Here is a 25593-nt window from a genome sequence, read left to right on the forward strand (position 1 = left end):
AGATACTATTTGATGGTTTTGAGCAACTAATATTCTGAAGGTTTTTTGCCATTGAACAAACTAGTATATCCTAACTGGTCTCACCTTAATTCTACCCCAACTTATACTTTAAAATATGAGTCAAATTTTAACAAACTTTTATTTTATTTTATAGATATTTTATTACTGTTAATAAATTGGTTACAATACAGGTCTTTTAAAAATAAATTTAAAAATCACAGAACCACAAAAATAAATGCTATTTTCTACACTATCTATATTAAAGTTTTTCTATGAATTGTATTTATTTAGCAAGTGATTTTTATTTATTTTCTTTACCCTTTTTTGAGCAAGATGACCCAGATAACCTTACGGTTTCTGTATTTTAATTATGTTCGTGACTCATGCCTGAAAAAAGAAAAAAACCTCAAAAGTTTTACCAAGGTTGAACCAAGTAGAATTCTACAGAGAAAATTCAGTGGCGGAAGAGCAGCTAGAGAAGCAAACTGTCACTTTCTTCCTGAAATTCCCTTTTCCCCTCATGCTACCCTCATTTCTGATTGCTCTTACCACCTCGGTCCCTAAGCAGTCAATAGCCCTGCAGGTAGAGTCATCTTGATCCTAAATATTTTCTTCTCGACACAGTTGATACAAATTAGCATTTTTATAAGTCATTTTTTTCTTGAAGAAAGATATGAAAACTAAATAAAGCAAATGGGCTATAAATTTAGAAAACATAAAGAGTATATAATTAATTGCAGTTCACTTTTTTAAACCACTCCAAGTGCTACCATCATGACTAATTAGAGCCTTTGGCTCTTGTCTAGCTGTGAGTGTTCGCGGGCACCTTGCCTGAACTTTGCCTTGAGTTTCCAGCTGCTACACAGTAAGAACCAGCTTGTCTCTCACTACAGGACTACAGTCTCACTAAACATCTTGCTAAATCCAAGGACAACTGCCAGAATCACTTTTCTTGAACTACATGTCTCTAGCCTCCTAATATTCTCCCCTTCGGTCTTGATTTTCTGACTCAGAGACCCCACACTTACAATCTACTCCCATGACAGAGCAAAAGGCCTTTCTTAATCCCCGATTAATGGATCTTGCCTTTCCAGGAAGCTCAAGTTAATGGCTTTAGCCATTTCTATAACTAGTTTTCTTGCTTGAAACATAAGCATATACACATGCATGCCACATATATTTACTCATACTAAAAAAAACATCATAAACAAAAGGTTATGGTAGTGAATCAACACATATTTGTAGTGATCCTATTTATAAATGGTATATCAATTAGATATAGGAGTTTTGGGGCCCAAGCAATAGCACAATCATAGGGCATTTGCCTTGAAGGTAGCTGACCCAGGACGGACCTGGGATTGATACCCCATGTCCCATATGATCCCTCGAGTCAGGAGCAATTTCTTTCTTTATTTTTTTTCTATAAACTATTTAAGCAATATGATTACAAACACGATTGTAGTTGTGTTTCAGTGATTAACAGAACACCCCCCTTCACCAGTGCAACATCCCCACCACCAATGCTGCCCCTCTTCCCATCCCCTGCCTGTGTTTGAGACGAGCATTTTACTGGTTACTTTGTTTTTTCGTTTTTTTGTTTTTTATTAAAACACCTTGGTTACATACATGATTGTGTTTGGGTTTCAGTCATGTAAAGAACACCACCCATCACCAGTGCAACATTCCCACCACCAATGTCTCAAGTCTCCCTCCTCCCCACCTGACCCCCGCCTGTACTCTAAACAGGCTCTCCATTTCCCTCATACATTCTCATTATTAGGAAAGTTCAAAATGTAGTTATTTCTCTAACTAAACTCATCACTCTTTGTGGTGAGCTTCCTGTGGTGAGCTGGAACTTCCAGCTCTTTTCTCTTTTGTGTCTGAAAATTATTAATGCAAGAATGTCTTTCATTTTTCTTAAAACCCATAGATGAGTGAGACAATTCTGCGTTTTTCTCTCTCTCTCTCTCTCTGACTTATTTCACTCAGCATCATAGATTCCGTGTACATCCATGTATAGGAAAATTTCATGACTTCATCTCTCCTGACAGCTGCATAATATTCCATTGTGTATATGTACCACGGTTTCTTTAGCCATTCATCTGTTGAAGGGCATCTTGGTTGTTTCCAGAGTCTTGCTATGGTAAATAGTGCTGCAATGAATATATGTGTAAGGAAGGGGTTTTTGTACTGTATTTTTGTGTTCCTAGGTTATATTCCTAGGAGTGGTATAGCTGGATCATATGAGAGCTCGATTTCCAGTTTTTGGAGGAATCTCCATATCACTTTCCATAAAGGTTGAACTAGACGGCATTCCCACCAGCAGTGGATAAGAGTTCCTTTCTCTCCACATCCCCGCCAACACTGTTTATTCTCATTCTTTGTGATGTGTGCCATTCTCTGGGGTGTGAGGTGGTATCTCATCGTTGTTTTGATTTGCATCTTCCTGATGATTAGTGATGTGGAGCACTTTTTCATGTGTCTTGACCATTTGTATTTCTTCTTTGTCAAAGTGTCTGTTCATTTCTTCTCCCCATTTTTTGATGGGATTAGATGTTTTTTTCTTGTAAAGTTCTGTCAGTGCCTTGTATATTTTGGAGATTAGCCCCTTATCTGATGGGTATTGGGTGAACAGTTTCTCCCACTCAGTGGGTGGCTCTTGTATCCTGGGCACTATTTCCTTTGAGGTGCAGAAGCTTCTCAGCTTAAGGTATTCCCATCTGTTAATCTCTGCTTTCACTTGCTTGGAGAGTGCAGTTTCCTCCTTGAAGATGCCTGTAATGTCCTGGAGTGTCTTGCCTATGTGCTGTTCTATATATCTTATGGTTTTGGGGTTGATATCGAGGTCTTTAATCCATTTGTATTTTACCTTCGTACATGATGTTAGCTGGGGGTCTAAGTTCAATTTTTTGCAAACGGCTATCCAATTGTGCCAACACCACTTGTTGAAGAGGCTTTCCCTGCTCCATTTAGGGTTTCATGCTCCTTTATCAAAAATTAGGTGATTGTATGTCTGGGGAACATTTTCTGTGTATTCAAGCCTATTCCACTGATCTGAGGGCCTGTCCTTATTCCAATACCATGCTGTTTTGATAACTATTGCTTTGTAGTACAGTTTAAAGTTGGGGAAAGTAATTCCTCCCATATTCTTTTTCCCAATGATTGCTTTAGCTATTCGAGGGTGTTTATTGTTCCAAATGTACTTCAAAAGTGCCTGATCCACTTCTTTGAAAAATGTCATGGGTATCTTTAGAGGAATCGCATTAAATCTGTATAATGCCTTGGGGAGTATTGCCATTTTGATGATGTTAATCCTGCCAATCCACGAGCAGGGTATGCGTTTCCATTTCCGCATGTCCTCTCTTATTTCTTGGAGCAGAGTTTTATAGTTTTCTTTGTATAGGTCCTTCACATTTTTAGTCAAGTTGATTTCAAGATATTTGAGTTTGTGTGGCACTATTGTGAATGGGGTTGTTTTCTTAATGTCCATTTCTTCCTTATTACTATTGGTGTATAGAAAGGCCATTGATTTTTGTGTGTTAATTTTGTAGCCTGCCACCTTGCTATATGAGTCTATTGTTTCTAGAAGCTTTTTGGTAGAGTCTTTGGGGTTTTCTAAGTAGAGTATCGTGTCATCTGCAAACAGTGAGAGCTTGACTTCTTCCTTTCCTATCTGGATTCCCTTGATATCTTTTTCTTGCCTAATCACTATAGCAAGTACTTCCAGTGCTATGTTGAATAGGGAGAGGACAGCCTTATCTTGTGCCAGAATTTAGAGGGAAGGCTTTTAGTTTTTCTCCATTGAGGATAATATTTGCCACTGGCTTGTGGTAGATGGCCTTAACTATATTGAGAAAGGTTCCTTCCATTCCCATCTTGCTGAGAGTTTTGATCAAGAATGGGTGTTGGACCTTATCAAATGCTTTCTCTGCATCTATTGATATGATCATGTGGTTTTTATTTTTCTTGTTATTGATGTTGTGTATTATGTTGCTAGATTTACGGATGTTAAACCATCCTTGTATTCCTGGGATGAAACCTACTTGATCGTAGTGGATAATCTTCTTAATGAGGCATTGAATCCTATTTGCCAGGATTTTGTTGAGGATCTTTGCATCTGCATTCATCAGCGATATTGGTCTGTAATTTTCTTTTTTTGTAGCATCTCTGTCTGGTTTAGGTATCAATGTGATGTTGGCTTCATAAAAGCTATTTGGAAGTGTTTCCGTTTGTTCAATTTCATGAAAGAGTCTTGCCAGTATTGGTAGTAGTTGTGAGAGTGGCAATTGTTGTTTGCATAGGCCCAGCAAAATAAGGGGAAAATGAAAAAAAAAAAAGAAAGAAAGCCTTAGCTAAATACAAAGACTTTACCCCTGAAATTTTCTGGCATAAGACCTACTCTGGGGTCTAGACATACTGGGTTGTCAAACCCCTGAGTTATTCCCTGTGGCCCCGGTGAAATATTTTTGCACATTGGCTGTTCTTGGTGTCAGGTTCCTGTAGTTAAAGATTCTGGTTTCTGTGCAATTTCTTCATCAAAGTCAGGATGATGTGGAGCGTCCTCTAGTTTCACCTCACCATTAGATGTGGAAAACCCTGCCCTCTGGAGCGATTTCTGAGTGCACAGCCAAGAGTATCCTCTGAGCGACAGTGGGTGTGGCCCAAAAACAAAAAAAAAAAAAGGAGTTTTAAGTAAATATACATGACTTAGAATCTCATACTTTACAACTGGAAACCCTAAAACAAATTATTTAGGGATGAGAGTGCCATACCTAGTCATGTTCAGAGGACCACCCAATGAGGAGGATATAATTAGTCTCCTGCAGCATGCAGCAAATTATATGCACCAGTCTTTTGATCCTGAAAATTATTTAAGATATCAAAGAGTCACTCTTCAAATGTGGACTAAGAACAACAGCAGTATGTATCTCATAAGATTGATGTGTCCTAAAGAACAAAAAGTGAATAATGAAGTATTATGCCTTGAATGTAGAAAAGATTCAGTAAATTTCTGTAAGTATTAATAACAAAGGCAGTGATAGTGCCATAGAAATAAGAATGCTATCTTAAATAAAAGATGAGAATCATTATCTCATATATTCTATCTTCTCCACATTTCAATTGCATTTTCTATACACTTTAAGTTTTTTCTTATGAAATGAATGCCACAGAGTAATTTTGATGTTTCTTGGAATCAAGCACTTTTATCACCGGTAATACAATATTACCCACATCATAGGCAAGATATCATCCATATCTGTGTTCAAACTTGTTCAGATTTGATGATTGGAGAGATACCATCCTTGCACCTCCCATGAAGCAAAGACTTCCCTTCTCTCCTTCTTTCCAAGCCACTTTATCTTGAAATGATGAAGTTTCAAGCCACTTGCTTGAAACTCATCCAGATTCAGTCCTGTATTAGGAAATACTAAGTGTCCCCAAGAGAATCCATACACTTAGCAAGGCACTTAGCAATTAAATTTTGGTGGGCTATTTTAGAAGCAGTGGGGGGGGGAGTGAAGTAAAGAGTCTTAGAGCAAGGAAGAGACAAAGCAGCACATGTTAGTGATTCAGCTGGGCTTGGGGGAAAAGTAACATGCCTGCTCATTTAGTGCTTGTACTTGGAAGGAACTCAAATGTTTGCATAGAAAAGCAAGCAAAAAGCTTTCATGATTTAGTACACATGCAAACTCATAAATTAAGGCAAAGAAGTTCTTACTATAAACAAGTGCAATCATAACTTGTATTTCTCAGCTGTCATAAATCTCATTTGGATTGATTACAGGAGGCAGACAGCATACAACTTTTTGGTCTTTCTGGCCTAAAAGAACTAATTTTAAGATATGTTGTCTATTTTGACTTCCACAAATCATACTTAACTTTTTAAGATTTGGAATGAGTTTCCTCTTTGATAATAGACTCATTTCCCCCAAAGATTCATTTAGCCCAGAATCCAGATCTGAAAAATGGCCATTTGCCCTTGCCACTGTATCTTCAATATTGGGAGCCGTTCAGATATTCAGACCAAATATATTTCTTTAAACCAGCACATTCCCCTGGAGCATATTCCAAATACAGACAGACACACATAGCAGGCACTGGAGGAAACATATAGCCTACAACTTTAGCCCCTGCCTTACAGAGGTTCAGCCAAATTCCAGTTTCTTTTGTGGAAGCCCAATTCATTCTAGTCTACACTCCTCAGAGACCAGAGCAATAGTACACCTATTGTAAAATACTTACCTTGCACACAGCCAACCTGAGTTCAATTCCCGGAATCCCAAATGGACTCCCAAGCACTGTCAAGAGTAATTCTTGAGTGCAGAGCTAGGAGAAGGCCCTGAGCACTAGTGGGGGTGGCCCCAAAAAAAAAACAAAATAAAACGAACAAAACATAACTAAATAAAATACTCAGACCAAAATAAAGTGATATGCATGGTATCCCTTCATTAATAATAGTGAAAAACACAGTATCTAAAAATAAGAAAATGTATGTGTGTGAAAGAGAGAGAGTGAGAGTGAGAGAGAGAGAGAGAGAGAGAGAGAGAGAGAGAGAGAGAGAGAGAGAGAGAGAGAGAGAGAGAGAGAGAGAGAGAGAGGAGAAATATGTCTTCTGCCCCAGAGGCATCAGGGGAGAAGGAAACTAGGAACATTGATGGTGAGAAATGTACACTGGTGAAGGGTAGTGTACATTGTATGGCTGGCACTTAATCATGAACAATTTTGTAACCATAGTGTTTAAATAAAGTAATAAAAAATAATTTTAAGAAATGGCTCAGACTACCAAGAAAATTGAAAGATGCCATTTCTAATTATCTCCCAAACCAGCTAAAATTTTGCCTTCTTCTCTGGGGAATCTAACTAGAAAATTGAGGAGTGATCCATACAAGAACATTTTAAATAACATAGTTAATCTCTGCATGTAAACAGAAATATTTCAAGATCAATAAAACCTACTACTAATTGACTATGTGCCAAAAGCAAGTTGAGGTAAAGAGCTTCAATGGGGGAGTGCAGTTACTTTGCACATCAATATCTTAACTTGAAGGTGATTGTGACCATACTACCTAAAATGCAATTAAAAATAAAATGTTATATATTTTATTTGACTTATTTATTTTATGTAATATATAGATCTATAATTTAAAATTATTAATAGATGATTTTGGTTATTATAAAACTTACATTTTATTAAGTTCTGCTCCAAAAAATACATATGGCTTTGTTTTGTTCATTTGTTTGTTTATTTGTTATTTTATTGAGATCAATGTGAATTACAAGTCTTTCCCAGTTATATTTCAGGTACATAGTGACAGTGAATTGGGGCCATTCCCACCACCAGTGTTGACCTCTCTCTGTTCCCAGCATGCCTCTCATATCTCCCCCCTTAGCCCCCTGTTCTACCGGTGTAACAGGTCCTTTTGTGTTTGGCTTGTTATAGTTTGGGTCTCTTGATTCCATTGTCATTGAGATACAAGAGAAAAGGTCCTTGCTTTGCAAATGGCCGGTCTTAGTTCATGCCTAGGACCACATATGATTCCCTAAGTGCCATCAGGAATGACCTCTGAGTATAAAGCCAAGAGTAAGCTCTGAGTACCACCAGGTAGAGCCCCAAGACTTTTCAAAAGAATAGAATCTTATTATCAGAGACCAGAGAGAAAAGTTAGTGGTCAGGGATGCAGGCTTTGTTATGCAGAGTCCCAAGTTCAATCCCAGACATTACCTATCTCCAACCCCTAGCAAAAACACCAGAGGGTAGAGAACTGAAGTCCTCTCTCAGCATTGCCAGGCTTGTCTTGCTAAGACTCAAGCGCAAAAGGACCTGAGCAACACTATGTCACTGGGTCAAAGCACTAGACAGTCAGGCCTAGTTAACTAAATATCTCAGATATGGACCCTTCTGTACACTGTTTCGGTGTTTCCCCTAAAAGAAAATTTATAGTAAGTCACATAATTAAGCATTTAAAGCTCCTCCATTTATCTATATGCGCCAATCAACACACCACAAATTAAATGACCAGCACTAGATACCACTTTATGCTCCTAGAACCATTTTCTTTTTTTTTTTTTTTTTTTTTTTTTGGTTTTTGGGCCACACCCAGTAATACTCAGGGGTTACTCCTGGCTATGTGCCCAGAAGTTGCTCCTGGCTTGGGGGACCATATGGGACACCGGGGGATTGAACCGCGGTCCGTCCAGGGCTAGCGCAGGCAAGGCAGGCACCTTACCTTTAGCGCCACCGCCCAGCCCCCCTTTTCTTATATATTTTTGCTGCTCCACAAGTTCATGAAGCATTAGAAGCTAACCTGGCAAGCCTGCTATAATGACACTTTTTCCCTTTTAAATTTTTGAGGATATGACAATAAAACATGATAACTTGACTCACTTTTTTCTATTCCCATATAGCATTGATTTCCAGCCTTTCACAATCAAAAAGAATTTAACTGAACTTTGTGGGTGTCTTTAATAGATTATAGTTTCTGATTAAATATATCCAGGGTGGGCCCAAAGCCCAGTAAATTTTAATTTTTTTCTAAGGATGTGTAATATACAGCCAGAGTTAAAAACCACTTCCCATTATAGAATAGGGAAACTTGTGGAACAGAGAGAATTTTCGAAAACTTGCTTTTCTCCCAAATGCAAATAGTGTCGATTTCTGATGATTCTGTTTACAAACAACTGGTAGAAATATAGCAGTATACTCTCTCATATCGAAGCAGAGATAATATACTGCAGCTTGTAATCCGCATTTTCATCCTAAGATCTTTTCAACTCATAAACAGGACTCATATCAGGATATAACCACATCCAAAATTGGGAAAGACATGCAATTTCTTGTGTGTATGTAATGGTTTTCCATTCTATTGCATAACTGTTGATGTAACATGGCATAAAATAATGTTTACGTACATATATTTGGCATACATACTTACTGTACCACCAGCACCACCATGTAAAAACTTCACCACAGTAATCTTTCACCTCTTCCTCCTCAATTTGACACCCTGTTTCCATATTGATCTTTCCAAAATAAACTGTGACTGTATTCTAAAATCAACAATAATCTTTATGGCATAAGTAATACTATTTCAAACATTTAGCCATATAGAAGGCTCTGCATGCTACTATCTGAAGCCTAACATTCAACTTCATAAATCTCTCCACTGGGTAATGCTCCCATTAATGCCAAATTGATGTCAACAAAAATTCCTATTTCTTGTTATTTTCTGTTCTAAGAAAATTCAGTTCTTGCCAATTCTGACCTGGAGCTCACCATCAAATCCATCTTTTTATACCAAGGGGCTTTGACTACTCAATTTTTCTTTCCTACTCTTCCCAAGGTTTTTCCTTAGCATTGAGGATCCTTGAATTACTCCTCCCAATGCGACAACAGTCAATTTTCCCTTTATGTTTCCTTCACATCTTGCCTTCTTTCGGTACCTTTGAGCTTTCTCACTCATTGTCTTACCTTTATTCTTAAACCCCTGAACTTCACACCCAATTCCTGTTAGTAGAGTAGTTATCTGAAATGAAAAGATAGGATTTGATATGCCTGCTTCAGTTTTCAATCATTTAATCTTTTCTCCAAGTCTACGTATCTTGGACAAAAGCAGATAAATTCATTCTCTCACCCATCAGGAGAAGTTCTGCATGAGCCTGGGTCTTTACGAAGTATATTTAGACATCTCAAGATCCTCAAATAGTACTTAGGATATAGTGATCACCTAATAATTTCTTTCAGAAAGGAAAAAGTGGACATCTTCATCCATCTGACCTAACCTGATGATGATGAATCATTTCTACTTTGTAGAGCAAATTCACTTGTAAAGAGAAGAAAAATGGGCACTTTGGAGTGCCAGTAGTGAAGTAGTATTGCAAGTTTATAACAGAAATGTGGAAACTTGTAAATCATGTTATCTCCGTAAAAAGAGGGGGAGAGTTCCACTTGTATTGGTTGGAAGATCTTTCACTTCATTCTACCACTATCTATTATGTGATGGATTGTTTAACACCGTCATAATAACCAGAACCCTGATTAATACCACACAGCATTTGTATTACCCTTTGTACTTTTCACTACATTGTTCCATTTATTATCTTCGTCCAGCCTCATAATCATCGTATTTCCCTATTATAGATGAGAAATGAGGCAGAAAAGGAGCATGACTTGATCAATGTCACAGTCCAGTTGAGAGTATAACAAGAATTGAAATCAAGTTCCTACCTGCCAATCTCATGTTCTTCCTGTGCTGCTACTCCAGTAGTGCCGGTGACACACTTTATCAAACATTCAGTGCACACATCACTTCCAAGCTTCACAATCCCACTATATCAGGGTTCCTCAGAGAAACCAAGTCAATAGGAAAAATAAAAATAGATGCAAATGTAAATACATAGTTTTAAATATGTATGTTTTAATTTATTATGTTATTATTATTTATTTCCATATAATTATGGAAACTAAGAAGCCCCATGATCTGCTCTTTGCAAACTGAAGTGTAAGAAAGTGGGTAAAATAGCTTCAACACAAACCTTAATAGCTGAAGACCATAGAAATCAATAGGAAAAGGTCAGAGGACATCAGAGCAAGAAGGGAGAATATCTGAAAGGAGAAAAAGATAGCTAGAAGTCAAACTCAAGTAGAGAAAACAAATTGCCTTTTCTCAATCTTTTGTTCTCTTCAAGCCCTCAATGTATTGGTTGAAACTCACCCACATTTATGAAGACATTTTTATTTGGTCTAAAGATTCAAATGTTAATCTTTTCCAGAAACAGCCTCATAGCAAATCTAGAAATAATATATTAATACCTATCTAAGCACCTTAGTGACTATGCTGGAGTACCTGGACAAAGAAACTCTGCTAAAATAGAATAAATATGTTTATATGTGTGTGTGTATATATATATATATATATACACACACAACTAGAATCCTATTTGATTATAAGAAAAAAATAAATCACACATTTTCCAATATATGGGTGGAACTAGAGGTTATTGAACTGAGTGAAGAAAATTAGAAGAGGAGATACTTCTTTTTCCGCAGTTGACTTTTATTTTTCAGCTACACCCCGGTGACGCTCAGCGGTTACTCCTGACTATGCGCTCAGAAATCGCTCCTGGCTTGGGGGACCATATGGGATGATGGGGGATCGAATCCAGGTTTGTCCTGAGTCAGCCGCATGCAAACACCCTGCCACTGCACTATTGCTCTGGCCCCTGCAGTTGACTTTTTAAATAATTCTTTTAACATATGTCTGTGATGCACTGACTCCTTAATTAGCTAAAGCAGAAGATCATAATATATCTAAAGAGTTTGGATTTTGAAGTCAAGCATTTAGGTTTGATTCTTGGTCTTTGCTGTGGATGGTTAGAAAAGTCACTTTCCCATCTCTGAGCTTTGATTTTTATTATTTTTATTCATAATTTTTATTTAATAATATATTTATTTAAGCACCATAATTACAAACATGTTGATCTTTGCTTTTCATATCTAGGAGAGTACTGCCTCTTAAGACACCCATTAAAACCACAAACACGGGACAGAATTCATTCATATTTTTGATAAGCAGTTTCAAGTACCTAAGCTTTTATCAGTGCTGAGAAAAAGCTTATTAAATCCACATATAATTTAATCAAATTGTCAAGAGTTTCTTAAATATCACTAGAGGATATTAGGACTATTACTGAAAAGCTTTCTCATACCTTGTTAAGGAAAAGGCTTTCTAGCTCATCATCTCCACTTATTCTCTTAATCAAATTATTTAATTGTCCTTGGAAACAGTTTTCTCATCTATAAACTGTAAACAACTCAATAGAAGTGAAACCAAATATGTGATTCACTGAGGAATTAGTTAAATGAGTCTAGAGGAGGGACTTAAAATGATAACATTCAGCTTTCACTCCTATCTTGGGTTATAAAGTTAGGATATTGTGCTCAGTTCCATCTACCACCCAAGGTGTTTGTGAAAGAACAGGCATGTTTAAGGAGCAAATCTCCTACTCAGCCAGAATATCTGCTACTGTGACAGAAAATAATAACCAAATAACGGTTTTTTGATTTTTGAAGGACATTTCAATATTGTTTTTCTCCCTAGCAAAACCCAACAAGATCTGTTAGTTCCTTCCACTATATGTTGTAGTGCTCCAGCTGTGCATAAAGTGTGTCTCCAAGAAACATTTCACAAGCATTCATTTCTAAATATCACCTCTTCCAAGTTCCAGCATCTATCTCCATTTGAGATCCCGACAATGGAAGGAATCCAGTAGGGAGAAACAACTAAAGCAGCAGAAATATGAGGAGGGAGTGTATGAAGACTCTGTATTGGAACATCTGATAGCAAGAATCAAAGACAAAACAAGCTTCTTTTATAGAGAGATATAATACAGGCTCTGAGACAAAGAAGCAACGAAAGTGTTCCATGAGGAAAAGTGGAAGAAAGGAATTGGCACATCATAGTCAGAATGCAAAGTAGGGCAGACAGACTGGGGGAAGGGAGTAGGCAGGGAAGGTGAGAAAAGGATACCCAGAAGGGATGGAGTGGTGGTGCAGTGGTAGGACGTTTGTCTTGCATGTGGCTGACCTAGGACTGGCCTGGGTTTGATTCCTGGCATCTCATATGGTCCCCCGAGCCAGGACCAATTTCTGAGCACATGGCTAGGAGTAACCCCTGAGCAACACCAGGTGTGGTCCACAAACCAAAAACCAAAAGAAAAACAAAAAACGATACCCAGAAGCAACTACAAAGGCAACAAGTAAGAAATTCCATGTCGGGCCCAGAGAGATAGCACAGCGGTGTTTGCCTTGCAAGCAGCCAATCCAAGACCAAAGGTGGTTGGTTCGAATCCCGGTGCTCCATATGGTCCCCCCCACCCCGTGCCTGCCAGGAGCTATTTCTGAGCAGACAACCAGGAGTAACCTCTGAGGAACGCCAGGTGTGGCCCAAAAATCATATATATATATATATATAAATATATATATATATATATATATATATATTCCATGTCAAGAGCAAATGCAAGAGATAAAAAAAAACTCAGTGATGGTTGATATTCAATTTTAGTATGTTTCTTCTTCCTACTGGAATGGTATTTCTTTTTTTTTTTATAAATTATCTTTATTTAAACACCGTGATTACAAATGTAATTGTAGTTGTATGATTACAGTCATGTAAAGAACACCCCCTTCACCAGTGCAGGATTCCCACCACCAATTTCCTGGATCTACCTACTCCCTACCCCACCCACACCTGTACTAGAGACAAGCTTTCTTTTTCCTTCATTCATTCACATTGTTATGATAGTTTTCAGTGTAGTTATTTCTCTAACTGCACTTATCACTATGTGGTGAGCTTCATGTCATGAGCCGCACCTGGCAAAAGCTGGTCTCCAGAATCAAAGAGGAAACTGGAAGCCAGATTCTGCTCGCCCTCCTCCCCGTGCACCTCCCCCCTGGAGTACGGAGGGAGGGGGAAGCCTGAGGACCTCTAAGAGTCCACTTGAACCCACTTCTGGCCATATGAGCTGGCACCCAGGGAAGGCCTAGAGTCAGGGGTAAAAAGACAGGACGGCTGGGGGCCTGCCAAGCCTCCCAGCACTTCCCAGGCTAGGGAGAAGAGCTCCAGTATGGGGCCTCCCCAAGCCCCATACCTGGCAAGAGCTGGTCTCCAGAATCAAGAAGGAAACAGGAAGCTAGAAGTCTGCCAGCCCTCCTCCCCATGCACCTACCCCCTGGAGTATGGAGGGAGGGGGAAGCCTGAGGACCACTAAGAGTCCACCTGAACCCACTTCTGGCCATCTGAGCTGGCACCCAGAGAAGGCCTGGAGTCACAGGAAAAAGATAAGGATGGCTGGGGGCCTGCCAAGCCTCCCAGCACTCCCCAGGCCAGAGAGAAGGGCTCCAGTATGGGGCCTCCCCAAACCCCACACCTGGAAAGAGCTGGTCTTCAGAATCAAGGAGGAAACCGGAAGCTAGAAGTCTGCCCACCCTCCTCCCCATGCACCTCCCCCCTGGAGTATGGAGGGAGGGGGAAGCCTGAGAACCCTTAAGAATCCACCTGAACCCACTTCTGGCCACCTGAGTCGGCACCCAGGGAGGGCCTGGAGTCCAGGGGGAAAAGAAGGGTTAGGCTATGGGGCTTGCCAAGCCTCCCAGCACTCCCCAGCCTAGGGAGAAAGCCTCCAGCATCGGGCCTCCCCAAACCCTGTGCCTGGCAATAGTTGCATAAGCTCAGTTTTTCTGATCTGTTAGTTCAGTGTGAAAATTTCTAATATCAGTTGACAAAACCTCTTGATGCTTAATTGTGCTCCAGTCAAGTCTATCAATGTTTTTTTTTTGAGCTCCCTGGACATTTTCTATAATTCTACTCTAAACTTCTTATTTGAGAGGATACCTAGCTGTTTCCTACTTTTATGATTATTAGAGGATCCATCTTGCTTTCTGTAAATATGAGGGTGTACTGCAAAATTACTCCATTGGTAAAGCTGTAGATTGCTTCTTACAATGTGCAGAAATGGAATTCAGGGGTTACAAGATAAACGCAGCCGTGGAACAAAGCGGAGCGGCTGCGCTTTTCGGGTGTGGGTCCTGGAGAGATTATAGTCCTTGGTGTGTCTAGGCAGGTTCAGCAGAAAAAGAGGCAGAGAGCATGGCCATTGTTCTTTATACGTCTCTGGGTACCCAAACACACGGCAGGAACTGGCCCCAAATTCGTTGGGTGGGGACATCTTACCGGGTGTGGGTCCTGGAGAGATTATGGTCCTTGGCATGTCTAGGCTGGCTCAGCAGGAAAAAGGCAGAGAACATGGCCGCAGTCCCTTTTAAGTCTCTGGGTGCCCAATCACATGGCAGGAATCAGCCCCGCATTCGTTGGGTGGGGACATCTTACCGGGTCTGGGTCCTGGAGAGATTATGGTCCTTGGTGTGTCTAGGCTGGCTCAGCAGGAAAAAAAAAAAAATGCTGGAATGGTATTTCTTTACCATAATCTCCATACACTCAAAAAAAAAAAAAAGAAGCCTATTTAAGCTGAAGAGATAGTATAGCAGGTTGGGTGTTTTCCTTGCATGCCACGGGTTCAATCCCCAGCATCCCATATGGTCCCCTGAGCACGCAGCAAGAAATTTTTTCTGAGGACAGAATCAGGAATCACTGCTAAGCATAGCTGAGAATGGCTCAAAATCCAAAAACAAAAAATAATGGTAAGGCATTTTCCTTTCATGCAGAAGGTCATCAGTTCGCATCCCGGAGTCCCATATGGTCCACCGTGCCTGCCAGGAGCAATTTCTGAGCATGGAGTCAGGAGTAACCCCTGAGCACTGCCAATTGTGACCCCCCCCCCAAAAAAAAAAAAAAAGAAAGAAAGAAATTACAAAGAGAATTTAGTATTTTCATTTTTAATTTTGTTCCAGTCACTGTTTATCATTATCTGTCAGAAGAAGTAAATGTACTATGTTCATAAAATCAGTTTCTAACATGTTTTCCTACATGCCTAAAAATAAAGATCACAGAAAGGAGAGAGGGTTAATGTCCAGCTGAGAGAAAAAGAGAAAGGACAGTGGTCACAGGAACCAAGAGAATTTACTGCTGTAGGTGATCATAGGGAAGATTATGCTAGGGCATGTTAGGGGCAATTTTGGCTCTGTACTTTGAAATAAATCCTGGCATTGCTCAGGAGATGACCAAGGATCGAGAATTGAACTGGGGCCAAAACAAGGCAAGCATCATATCTCTGTACTACCTTTCTAGTTCTCCCACATGTTGTTTTGTTTTTAAGTTCAAAACTCCACATATATTTTTTTTACCAGGGGAAAGTATTTATTTGACTGGATACCTAGGAACATTTAAAATATTTTTTAATTTTATTTTATTGAAAACATTGTGATCTACAGAGTCCTTCATAGTTGCATTTGAGATACACAATGAGTCAGGGCCCTTCCCACCACCATTGTTGTCGACCTCCCTCCGCCAATGGATCCAGAGTGCATCCCATCCCACCACCCTTTGCCCCCTGGCAAAGTGGAACAGGCCCCTTTGGGTTTAGATAGTTAAAGTTTAGATCCCTGGATTCTATTCTCATTGACTTTGGCTTGGATATTTAGTTCTGTCCTTATTTATTTTCCCACCAGTGCTTCAGAGACCACTTGATCCCTGGCTCTCAGCCTTTCTTTATTCCTTTCTTCTTAGTTTTCTAGAAAAATGTGTGAATATGTAGTAAAATAAAGTAATCTGGGGCCGGAGAGATAGCATGGAGGTAAGGTGTTTGCCTTTCATGCAGGAGGTCATCGGTTCAAATCCCGGCGTCCCATATGGTCCCCCGTGCCTGCCAGGAGCAATTTCTGAGCCTGGAGCCAGGAATAACCCCTGAGCACTGCCGGGTGTGACCCAAAAACCACAAAAAATAAAATAATAAATAAAGTATTCTGTGTCCCAAGGTTCTATGAAAAAGGTGGGAGCTTCTATTTAAAAGATAAGAGATAGAAAAATACAATATCCCCATGTATTTTTTTAAAAATGTTCTTAACCTCAGGAATTCCACCCTGCAGTCAGTCAAGTGTCTGAGTTAGAATGATGATCAAATAGGCTACATCCTTGCAAAAATGTCTGATCCTACCCTGAAACCTTTATGGGACTGTCATTATTGTTCAGATCCATTTAATACAGGGGAAATACAGAGCTGAAGCATGCATTGATGATATAAAAAGCATTGCAGCACCGTGAGGAGCTTTTACAATAGGCAAAGTCTTGAAGCACTGTTTCCTCAGAATGGCGCTATAAATTCAAAGATAGTCAGTTATATGGAAACTCAGTAAACATAGCAGCACATTAAAAGCAAACCCCCCAAAAAGTACATGCGAAACAATATGGGCGAGCTCCACTAAACAGTGACAGAACCTCTCCTAGGGAATGACAATTTGTGAGGAACAAGAAGGCTGGAAGTAAAGATCAGTTGGCTAACAACTTGAAGAACACAATAAATACCTAGAAATGTTCTACCCTGAGAGTTGTGTGGCCAATGTGCAATGGAATTTAGCAATAATATATATATATGTATATATATGTATATATATATATATATATATAAAGAAAACAATATGAGCTTTTTCGTTTTCTGCAGTATAAATTCCTGGCAGTTCATCTAAGCCCTTGGTGTCCAGATGTCTGAAGTTACTTGATGAAATAAAATTTGCCCAAAACCAACAACAACAACAACAAAAATTAAAAAAAAAAAAAAAAAAGCTATCTTCCCTGTGCACCAGAAGAAATAGGTATAGCCTGTTGGGCTAGTTTTCCTCCAAATATATTTTTAAAGAATCAATGAAGTTGGAGCTAGATTGATAGCACAGCAGTAGGGCATTTGCCTTGCATGTTGCTGACCTGCAACGGACCTGGGTTTGATTCCGGGCATCTATATGGTCCCCCAAGCCTGCTGAGACCAATTTCTGACTGTAGAGCCAGGAGTAATCCCTGAGTTCTGCTAGGTGTGGCCCAGAAAAACAAACAAAAAAACAGAAAAACAAAAACAAACAAACAAACAAAAAACCAAACCTGTGGAGTTAATTCTTCCTCCATCTGATCTTTGCCCAACATCACAAGGCATATTCAGCTAGTTGAAAAAAACTGAGCTGCAAAGAAAACCCTTATCTGAGCTCCTGACAGTTCAATTCAGTCTGACAATAACATCTGTGATTTGATCACACAACCTCTTCATTCGATGACCACTAATAAGGATGTTTCCTCTGAGATATGGAAACGTAACTTGATTAAGGGGAAGGGAAAATATTGTTAAAAATTATTTGACTCCAATGCACTCTGTCCTCAGCATTTACAGCAGTTCTCAACCCCAATCTTCATCATTTCTTCCTGTTCTCACAGGCTGCATGCTTATTGATCATATTGGCAAATGCATAGAAAAAGTAAATGCATTTTTTGCACCAATTCCCAGGACAGGAAGGCAGGGTGGTCTTTAAACTATCTCCATTCTTGGGGGCCACTTGAAGAGTTGAGTCAGGTCAGGATTAGTCGCAGAAGCTGGTGGCAGCTTCAGGGTTCCTGTCAATGACTCAGTGGACCTTGCTTAGGAATAATAGGGTAAACACAGACAAAAAGTGGTTTAGCTAAGTCTCTGCTACCATAAAGCCAAAATCAAGGTATCAGAAAGACTGCATTCCTTCTTAAGGCTCTGAGAATCAGTCCACTCCATGGTAAGGTTTTTTGTTTTGGTTTGGTTTGGTTTTTTGCTGTTTTTTGCTGTTAGGACTCAGTACACTTGGTTCATTGAGGTCTGTTGCTATCTTTTGTCTCCTCCAATTATTTATTTAAGCACCATGGTTACAAAATTATTCATTATTAAGTGTGAGTCATACATATAGCCAACCTTAATTGAAGTATCCAGCACTACATACAGTCTCCTTAGCACCATCATAGTGACCATTGAGCACAGATTCAGGTGTAAGTTCTGAACATCACTAGTGTGACCTCAAAACAGAATTAGGAGCTGGAGAGATAGCACAGCAGTAAGGAGTTTGCCTTGCAGGCAACCGATCCAGGACAGATGGTGGTTCGAATCCCTGCATCCCATATGGTACCCCACGCCTGCCAGGTACCATTTCTGAGTGCAGAGCCAGGAATAACCCCTGAGCATCACTGAGTGTGGCCCCCCAAAAAAACTATGTTGACTAGGAGTGATGAGAGAAAGCAGCCTTGTTTCATGCCAGATTTTAAAGGAAAGCCTTTAAGTTTTTTTCCATGGAGTATAATGTTTCCCATGGGCTTGTGGTAAAAGGCTCTGACTATACTGAGAACAGTTCCTTTCATTCCCATCTTATTCAGAGTTTTTATCATGAATGGGTGTTGGGCCTTATCAAATGCATTTTCTACATCTACTGATATGATATATGGTTTTTATTTTTTCTTTTGTTTTTGTTTTCCTTTTCCTTTTTGTTGATGTAATGGATTACATTGTTTGACTTGCATATGTTATCCTTGCATCTCTGGAATGAGACTTACTTGGTCATGGTGTATCTTCTTCTTCTTGAGATGTTTAATTCTATCATCCCATTCACAATAGTACCACAGAAACTCAAATACCTTGGAGTCAACTTAACTAAAGAGGTGAAAGACCTATACAAAGCAAATTATAAAACACTGATTCAAGAAATAAAAAAGGAAGCAGGAAATGGAGACAATGTCCCCCCATTTCCTTCTTCCCCCACCTCCTGCCTATCTTTGGGACAGGCATTCTATTACTTTCACTAACGGCATGATAGTTGTCAGTGTAGTTTTTCTCTAACTGCATTCACCTCTCTTTGTGGTAAGCTTCATATCATGGGCTGGTCCTTTATTGTCTGTGGATATTATTACCATATTGTTTTTTATTTTCCTTATCTCCCACAGACAAGTGAGACTATTCTGTGTGTCTTTCTCCTTCTGACTCATTTTACTCAGCATGATAGTCTTCATGTCAATCCATGATAAGGCAAATTTCATTACTTCATTTTTCTTAACAGCTGCATAGTATTAAAATTGGGTAGATGTACCAGTTTCTAAAGCCACTCATCTGTTGTCAGGTAACCTTGGTTGTTTCCAGATTCTGGCTATTGTAAATAATGCTGTAATGAACATAGGAGAAACTACTCACTCAATACCCATCTAAAAAAATCTAATCCTATACAAAAATGGAGAGAAGAAATGAGCAATTTCCCAAAGAAGAAATACAAATGTCCAAAAGACACATGAAAAAGTGCTCCACATCACTAATGATCAGGGAAATGCAAATCAAAACAACAATGAGGTACTATCTCACACCACAGAGACTGACACACATACAAAGAACAAGAATAACCAGTGCTTATGGGGATATGGAGAGAAAGGAACCCTCATTCATTCACTGCTGGTGGAAATGTCGTCTAGTCCAGTCGTTATGGAAATATGAAGATTCCTCAAAAAAACTGGAAATTGAGCTCCCATATCCAGCTATACCACTACTAGGGATACAACCTAGAAACACAAAAATGCAAAACAAAAATGTTCTCTGTAACTACAGTGTTTAAATCATTTATTTATTTAGTAGATAGCATGGAGAGATAGCATGGAGGTAGGGCATTTGCCTTGCCTGCAGAAGGTCGATGGTTCGAATCCCAGCATCCCATATGGTCTCCCGATCCTGCCAGGAGCAATTTCTGAGTGTAGAGCCAGGAGTAACCCCTGAGAGCTGCCAGGTGTGACCCAAAACAAACAAAAAAAAAAAATACCGGGTATGATTTCGGTGACTTCATTCTAATTAACATAGCCCATGGGAGTCATTTAGGATTCAGATAAATAAAAATAGAATCCAAAGGCTAGAGATGTGTCTTAGCAGTCAATCCTTCCATTAATGGAACTCTGAATTCAATTCTTGAAACCAGAGAGAGAGAGAGAGAACCCAAATTTATAGGATATTCATATCTGAACCTTAAAGATCATCTACTTCAATTCTAACAGTTTATCAGCTGAGAAAAAAATTCAAGAAAGATTTGACTCATCCAAGTCAAAGATGCTGATTACTGACTCAGAACTGAAACCTCAGTTTCTTGATTCCCAGGCAGGTGTTTTCTTTACATCTACAAAAAGCTACATACCTGCCCCTGAATTTAGAGAAGGCAGCAGGAGCTATTATTCTGAACCATTTATTAGTTCCATACCTTGGTTGGTTCTGTCTAACATGCCTACCTTCTATAGCTATTTAATCTCTAGGCAAGTTAATAAGAAACCCAATATTTTCCTTTATCACTTGTTGGAGAGTTAGCCAAGTAAAGCAAAAAGTGGACAGAAGGAGAAGCAATTCGTGCTAGGGACCTGTTCATAAAAAAGAAGCTCTTTTCAGAAATCTTTCCCCCCTGCATTATAAAAGTAAATTCTAGCTCTAATGACGGGGGTAGAGAGAAAGAAGCAGGGGTCATAGAAGCAAGCAGAAAAGATAAATTCCCCTTGTCATTTTGGTCTCCTTCTTGCCTTGAGTCATTAGGTACCATGACAAATGGAAAGAAATACAAGGTTCCTTACACTTGGGAACTTAACCATCTAGTCAAAGAGATATCATTATTCACAAAAACATAATCTGAAAAGAATAACAAATAAGCAATAGGAAATCAGGCAGCACCTAGTGAATATACTTGGAGCTTGAGTTCACAGTGAAGAATAACTCAAATGTGCCTCCATAAAAGGTTTCCTGAGGCTGGAAACAAGGGCCTCAAGAAGCCCTTGAGAGGCGGGAAGAAGGGTGAGGTCTATAAAGGACTTGACTTTCTGAATGAAAAATTCATCTTTAATATATATATTGACAGGAAGAGTGCTGTAAAGAGTTTTTTTTGTGAAAATGGTTCTAAAAGTGTAACCTTTCACTGTGGTATTTATTTCTTAGGGCTGCCATAAACTTGAAAGTAGAAAACAATAGAATTTGTTCTCGAACAGAATTGAGGTGAGAAATCCTAAATCAAAGTGCCAGCAGGACTGCATAGAACTTTCTTCCTTGGCTTTTCTTTTATCGGGACAATGTTATTGAATTTAAGATGCACCGGAATTATTTAAGATGATATGTTCCTAAAATTCTTAATGAAATATGCAAAAGTCAGCATTCTAAATGAGTTCACATACAGAGACTGGGTTTACGGGGCTATGGGGCAGGATAAGGTTTTGGAAGGCCCTATTTAACCCTAAATTTTGAGCCTATAGACAATTGGAATTTATACAAACTGAAATGGCTCAATTGCATTTTCATTTTCCCAGGCCAGAAGCAAAAACAAATTCATTACTCCTTCTCAGCAGTAAGAGAAAAGGCTCCCTCTGCAACCAGTATACTGTAAGAACTGGCATTTATTGACTTCTTTCCATTGACAGAGCACATTGTTCTTGTGTTAGGACACTGAATTATTAAATCTTTATAAAAGCCCCATGATGTGGGCTTCAGAGAGAGAAAGTACAGTGAAGAGGGCAAGCATACTTACCTTGCATGTCTTGACTTGGGTTTCATCCCCCAAATTCCACATGGTTCCCTGAAACCTCACTAGGAGTGATCCCTGAGTGCAGAGCCAAGAGTAAGCCCTGAGCACGCTGGGTGTAATACAAAAGACAAACAAATCCTACAATGTATTTACACCCTTATTCTCATTTTATAGTTGAAGAAAAAAACAGACACATGGTAAGTTGGCCTAGATCATACAGTTTGCTCATTAGCAAACTGAATCTGGACTCAAACCCAAGCAACCTGCATTTTTGACAGATCTGTTGATGATTCCTATAATATGCAATTTATCCATTTAAAATATACAAATATGTAGTATATTCACAGTCATACAAAAATTTTAGAATAGTTTTATCATTGTTGAAAGAAATCTCATCACCCAGTTGTCCATTTCCAATTCTTCTACCTCATACTGTATATTGTGTCTTTAAAATTGCCTTAATTTTAGAAATTTCATTTTCATGAAAATAATTAGGAAATGTGGTTGACAATAACTGGCTTCTCTGAATTTGAATAATAAAGAATTATCCAGGTTGGGCCATTTACCAGTACCTCATTTTTTTTTATTGATAGGTAATATTCTATTGTATGGGTATACTTCTTTACATTGATCCCATTAGTAGAACATGTGAGTGATTTTCCTTTTTCGCAGCATGCACTTTTTTTTTTTTTTTTTGGTTTTTGGGTCACATCTGGCGCCAGTCAGGGGTTACTCCTGGATCTACACTCAGAAATTGCTCCTGACAGGCTCTCGGGACCATATGGGATGCCAGGATTCAAACCACCGTCCTTCTGCATGCAAGGCAAACGCCTTACCTCCATGCCATCTCTCTGGCCCCTGCAGCATGCACTTTTAAGACAATGTTGAGCTACCTCCATATTTATTACATAATTTTACCCTATAAAAATCTACCCCATCCTAAGTCAAGTAGCTAAAATTATTTTTTGTCTCCCAATTCACAATACAGACCAGGCAAAGGGCCTGAGTTGAGGTGCATATGGGGTGCATTTACTGTACCTCCTCTTTCTATACAGTGTACAGAACACAGCCTGTGGTAAGAATTGGGAGGCCTTATCTTTTTTTTTCTTTTTTTAATATATATATATATATATAATCCTAAACCAGTGCAACACTCCCATGATCAATATCCCTTGTATCTTTTCTCCCCATCCCACACAGGCCTGTACTCTAGACAGGCTTTCTAGAAAGCTAAAATTATTTTAGAGAAAACATTTTAGAGACTACTCAGAAATCTTTAGGATAAATGGCAACACATAATGATAGATCATTCTTTTGTTCTGTGACTATTCTTTAATGTTTCTATAGACTCGCCCTTGCTTTTCATTTTGGTGGGAGCGGAGAGGAATTTTCACTCAAGTAATCTTCAAGAGCTACTCCTGATACTCAGTTAACCTGACCCAACAATATTAAGATCTGGTGGTCCCACTGCCACCAGAAGAAACAATGGTGAGTGAGACCATGAGGGCCATTGCCTGCACTTTAAACTCATGATTGTGCTCCCTTATACTTAGGAAAACCACAAATCTTTATTCAAGCAATTTTTATAATGTCAAGAATAGCACAATAGTACAGTGGACTAGAACTTGGCCAACCTGGATCCCAACCCCAATACCCAAACTCCCTTGAGCCATGCCGGAGTGATCCCTTAAGCAGAGCCAGAAGTAAGCCCTAAGCACAGCTATTTCTGCGCCCCCAGATATTTTTTAATATTATTTTACTATATATATACTATATATATTGGAAAGAAAAAATAGTCCTGGCCAACCTAAAACTAAATTATTATTCCAGGACCTGATTTTATTATAATCAGTTTTCAAAGTAAACAAGATTTTACAGCTGTAAGAAAAAAATAAAACACAAAAATACTGAACTAGACAGCATTTCCACTAGTAATAAATGAGAGTTTCTTTCTCCCCACTTCGATGCCAGCACTTGTTATTTGTGTTCTTTGTGTTGTGTGCCAGTCTCTGTAGTATGAGAATATACCTCATTGTTGTTTTGATTTGCATCTCCCTGGTGATTAATGATGTGGAGCATTTTTCATGTGTCTTTTGACCATTTGTTTTTCTTCTTTTTTTAAAATATTTTATTAAAACACTTGTGATTTACAAAGTTTTTCATAGTTGGGTTTCAGACATACAATATATTAGGGCCAATCCCACAACATGTTGACCTCTCTCCACCAAAGTTTACAGACCACCCTCTGTTCCCCAGCCTGCTTGTATAACAAACATTTTAAGTTTTGATTGTTTGGGTCTCATTGTTGTTGACTTTGGCTTGGAAATTTAGTTACACCCATTTTAATACCATCAATGCACCTGAGACCACTTGGCCTTTAGCCCCCATTATTTCATATTTGTGTTTCTCCTCCACTCAATTTATTACCTTCTCTTCACTATACTCTGAGGCCCAAAGTGTTTGTGAGAACTCTCATTTAAGCCATTACATTTCTTCATGCAGTTATTCTAAATACCACATATAAGTGATATCATTCTGTATTTATCCTACTTCTGCATTACTTCATTTAACATACTTCCAGTTCATCCATGTTGCAGCAAATTGAATATTCCACTATTCCTCATAGCCACACTTGATCTTAATCTTTTCTATTCTGAAAGTCAGTAGCTATGAGTCTAAAGCTAAAAATGTGCAAATGCACAAATACCAGACAATGTGGTTTTTGATTACAGCTCCATACTTAATGAATTATGGCAATGATTGAATTTGGAAAAGTCGCCTTTCTTGAGATCTTCAATTTCTCTTCAACAAATGGGAAGTATAGAGGTCAAAACAATCCCACTTTCTTTTCGACACCTTGAGGAACTGATCTGCATAAAGGAAAGAGAGCTCATGGGCAAGACCTCTAAACTCCATTGGAATTTTCAACCCTGAAAATACTGGGTTTTATATATGGAATTTTTTTAAATTATCTTTATTTAAATACTGTGATTACAAATATGATTATAGTTGTATGATTACAGTCATGTAAAGAACACCCCCTTCATGAGTGCAACATTCCCACCCCCAATTTCCCAGATCTCCATCCTCCCCACCCCACCCACACCTGTACTCAAGACAGCTTTCTACTTCCCTCATTCATTCACATTGTTATGATAGTTTTCAGTGTAGTTATTTATCTAACTGTACTCATCACTCTATGTGGTGAGTTTCATCTCATGAGCTGCACCTACCAGTCCTCATCTCTCTTGTCTCCGAAATACTGTTAAAAATGTCTTTCATTTTTCTTAAAACCAACAGATGAGTGAAACCATTTTGCGTCTTTCTCTCTCCCTCTGACTTACTTCACTCAGCATAATAGATTCCATGTAAACCCATGTATAGAAAATTTTTATGACTCATCTCTCCTGATGGCTGCATAGTATTCCATTGTGTATATATACCACAGTTTCTTTAGCCAATCATCTGTTGAAGGGCATCTTAGTTGTTTCCAGAGTCTGGCTATTGTGAATAACGCTGCAATGAGTATAGGTGTGATGAAGGGATTTTTGTATTGTATTTGTGTGTTCCTCGGGTATATTCCTAGGAGTGGCATATCTGGATCATATGGAAGC

The 25593-nt window shown here is 38.9% G+C and overlaps 1 non-coding gene across 1 annotated transcript; it reads right to left on the minus strand.

The window, feature by feature from the left end:
* Positions 1-22942: 22942 nt before the first annotated feature.
* LOC125995623 (small nucleolar RNA SNORA51) lies at positions 22943-23071 on the minus strand. The gene has a single exon (XR_007491118.1). It is a non-coding gene; the product is annotated as a small nucleolar RNA SNORA51 (small nucleolar RNA).
* Positions 23072-25593: the final 2522 nt, after the last annotated feature.

The sequence above is a fragment of the Suncus etruscus genome, chromosome 17 (genome assembly GCF_024139225.1).
Source record: "Suncus etruscus isolate mSunEtr1 chromosome 17, mSunEtr1.pri.cur, whole genome shotgun sequence".
Taxonomy (NCBI): domain Eukaryota; kingdom Metazoa; phylum Chordata; class Mammalia; order Eulipotyphla; family Soricidae; genus Suncus; species Suncus etruscus.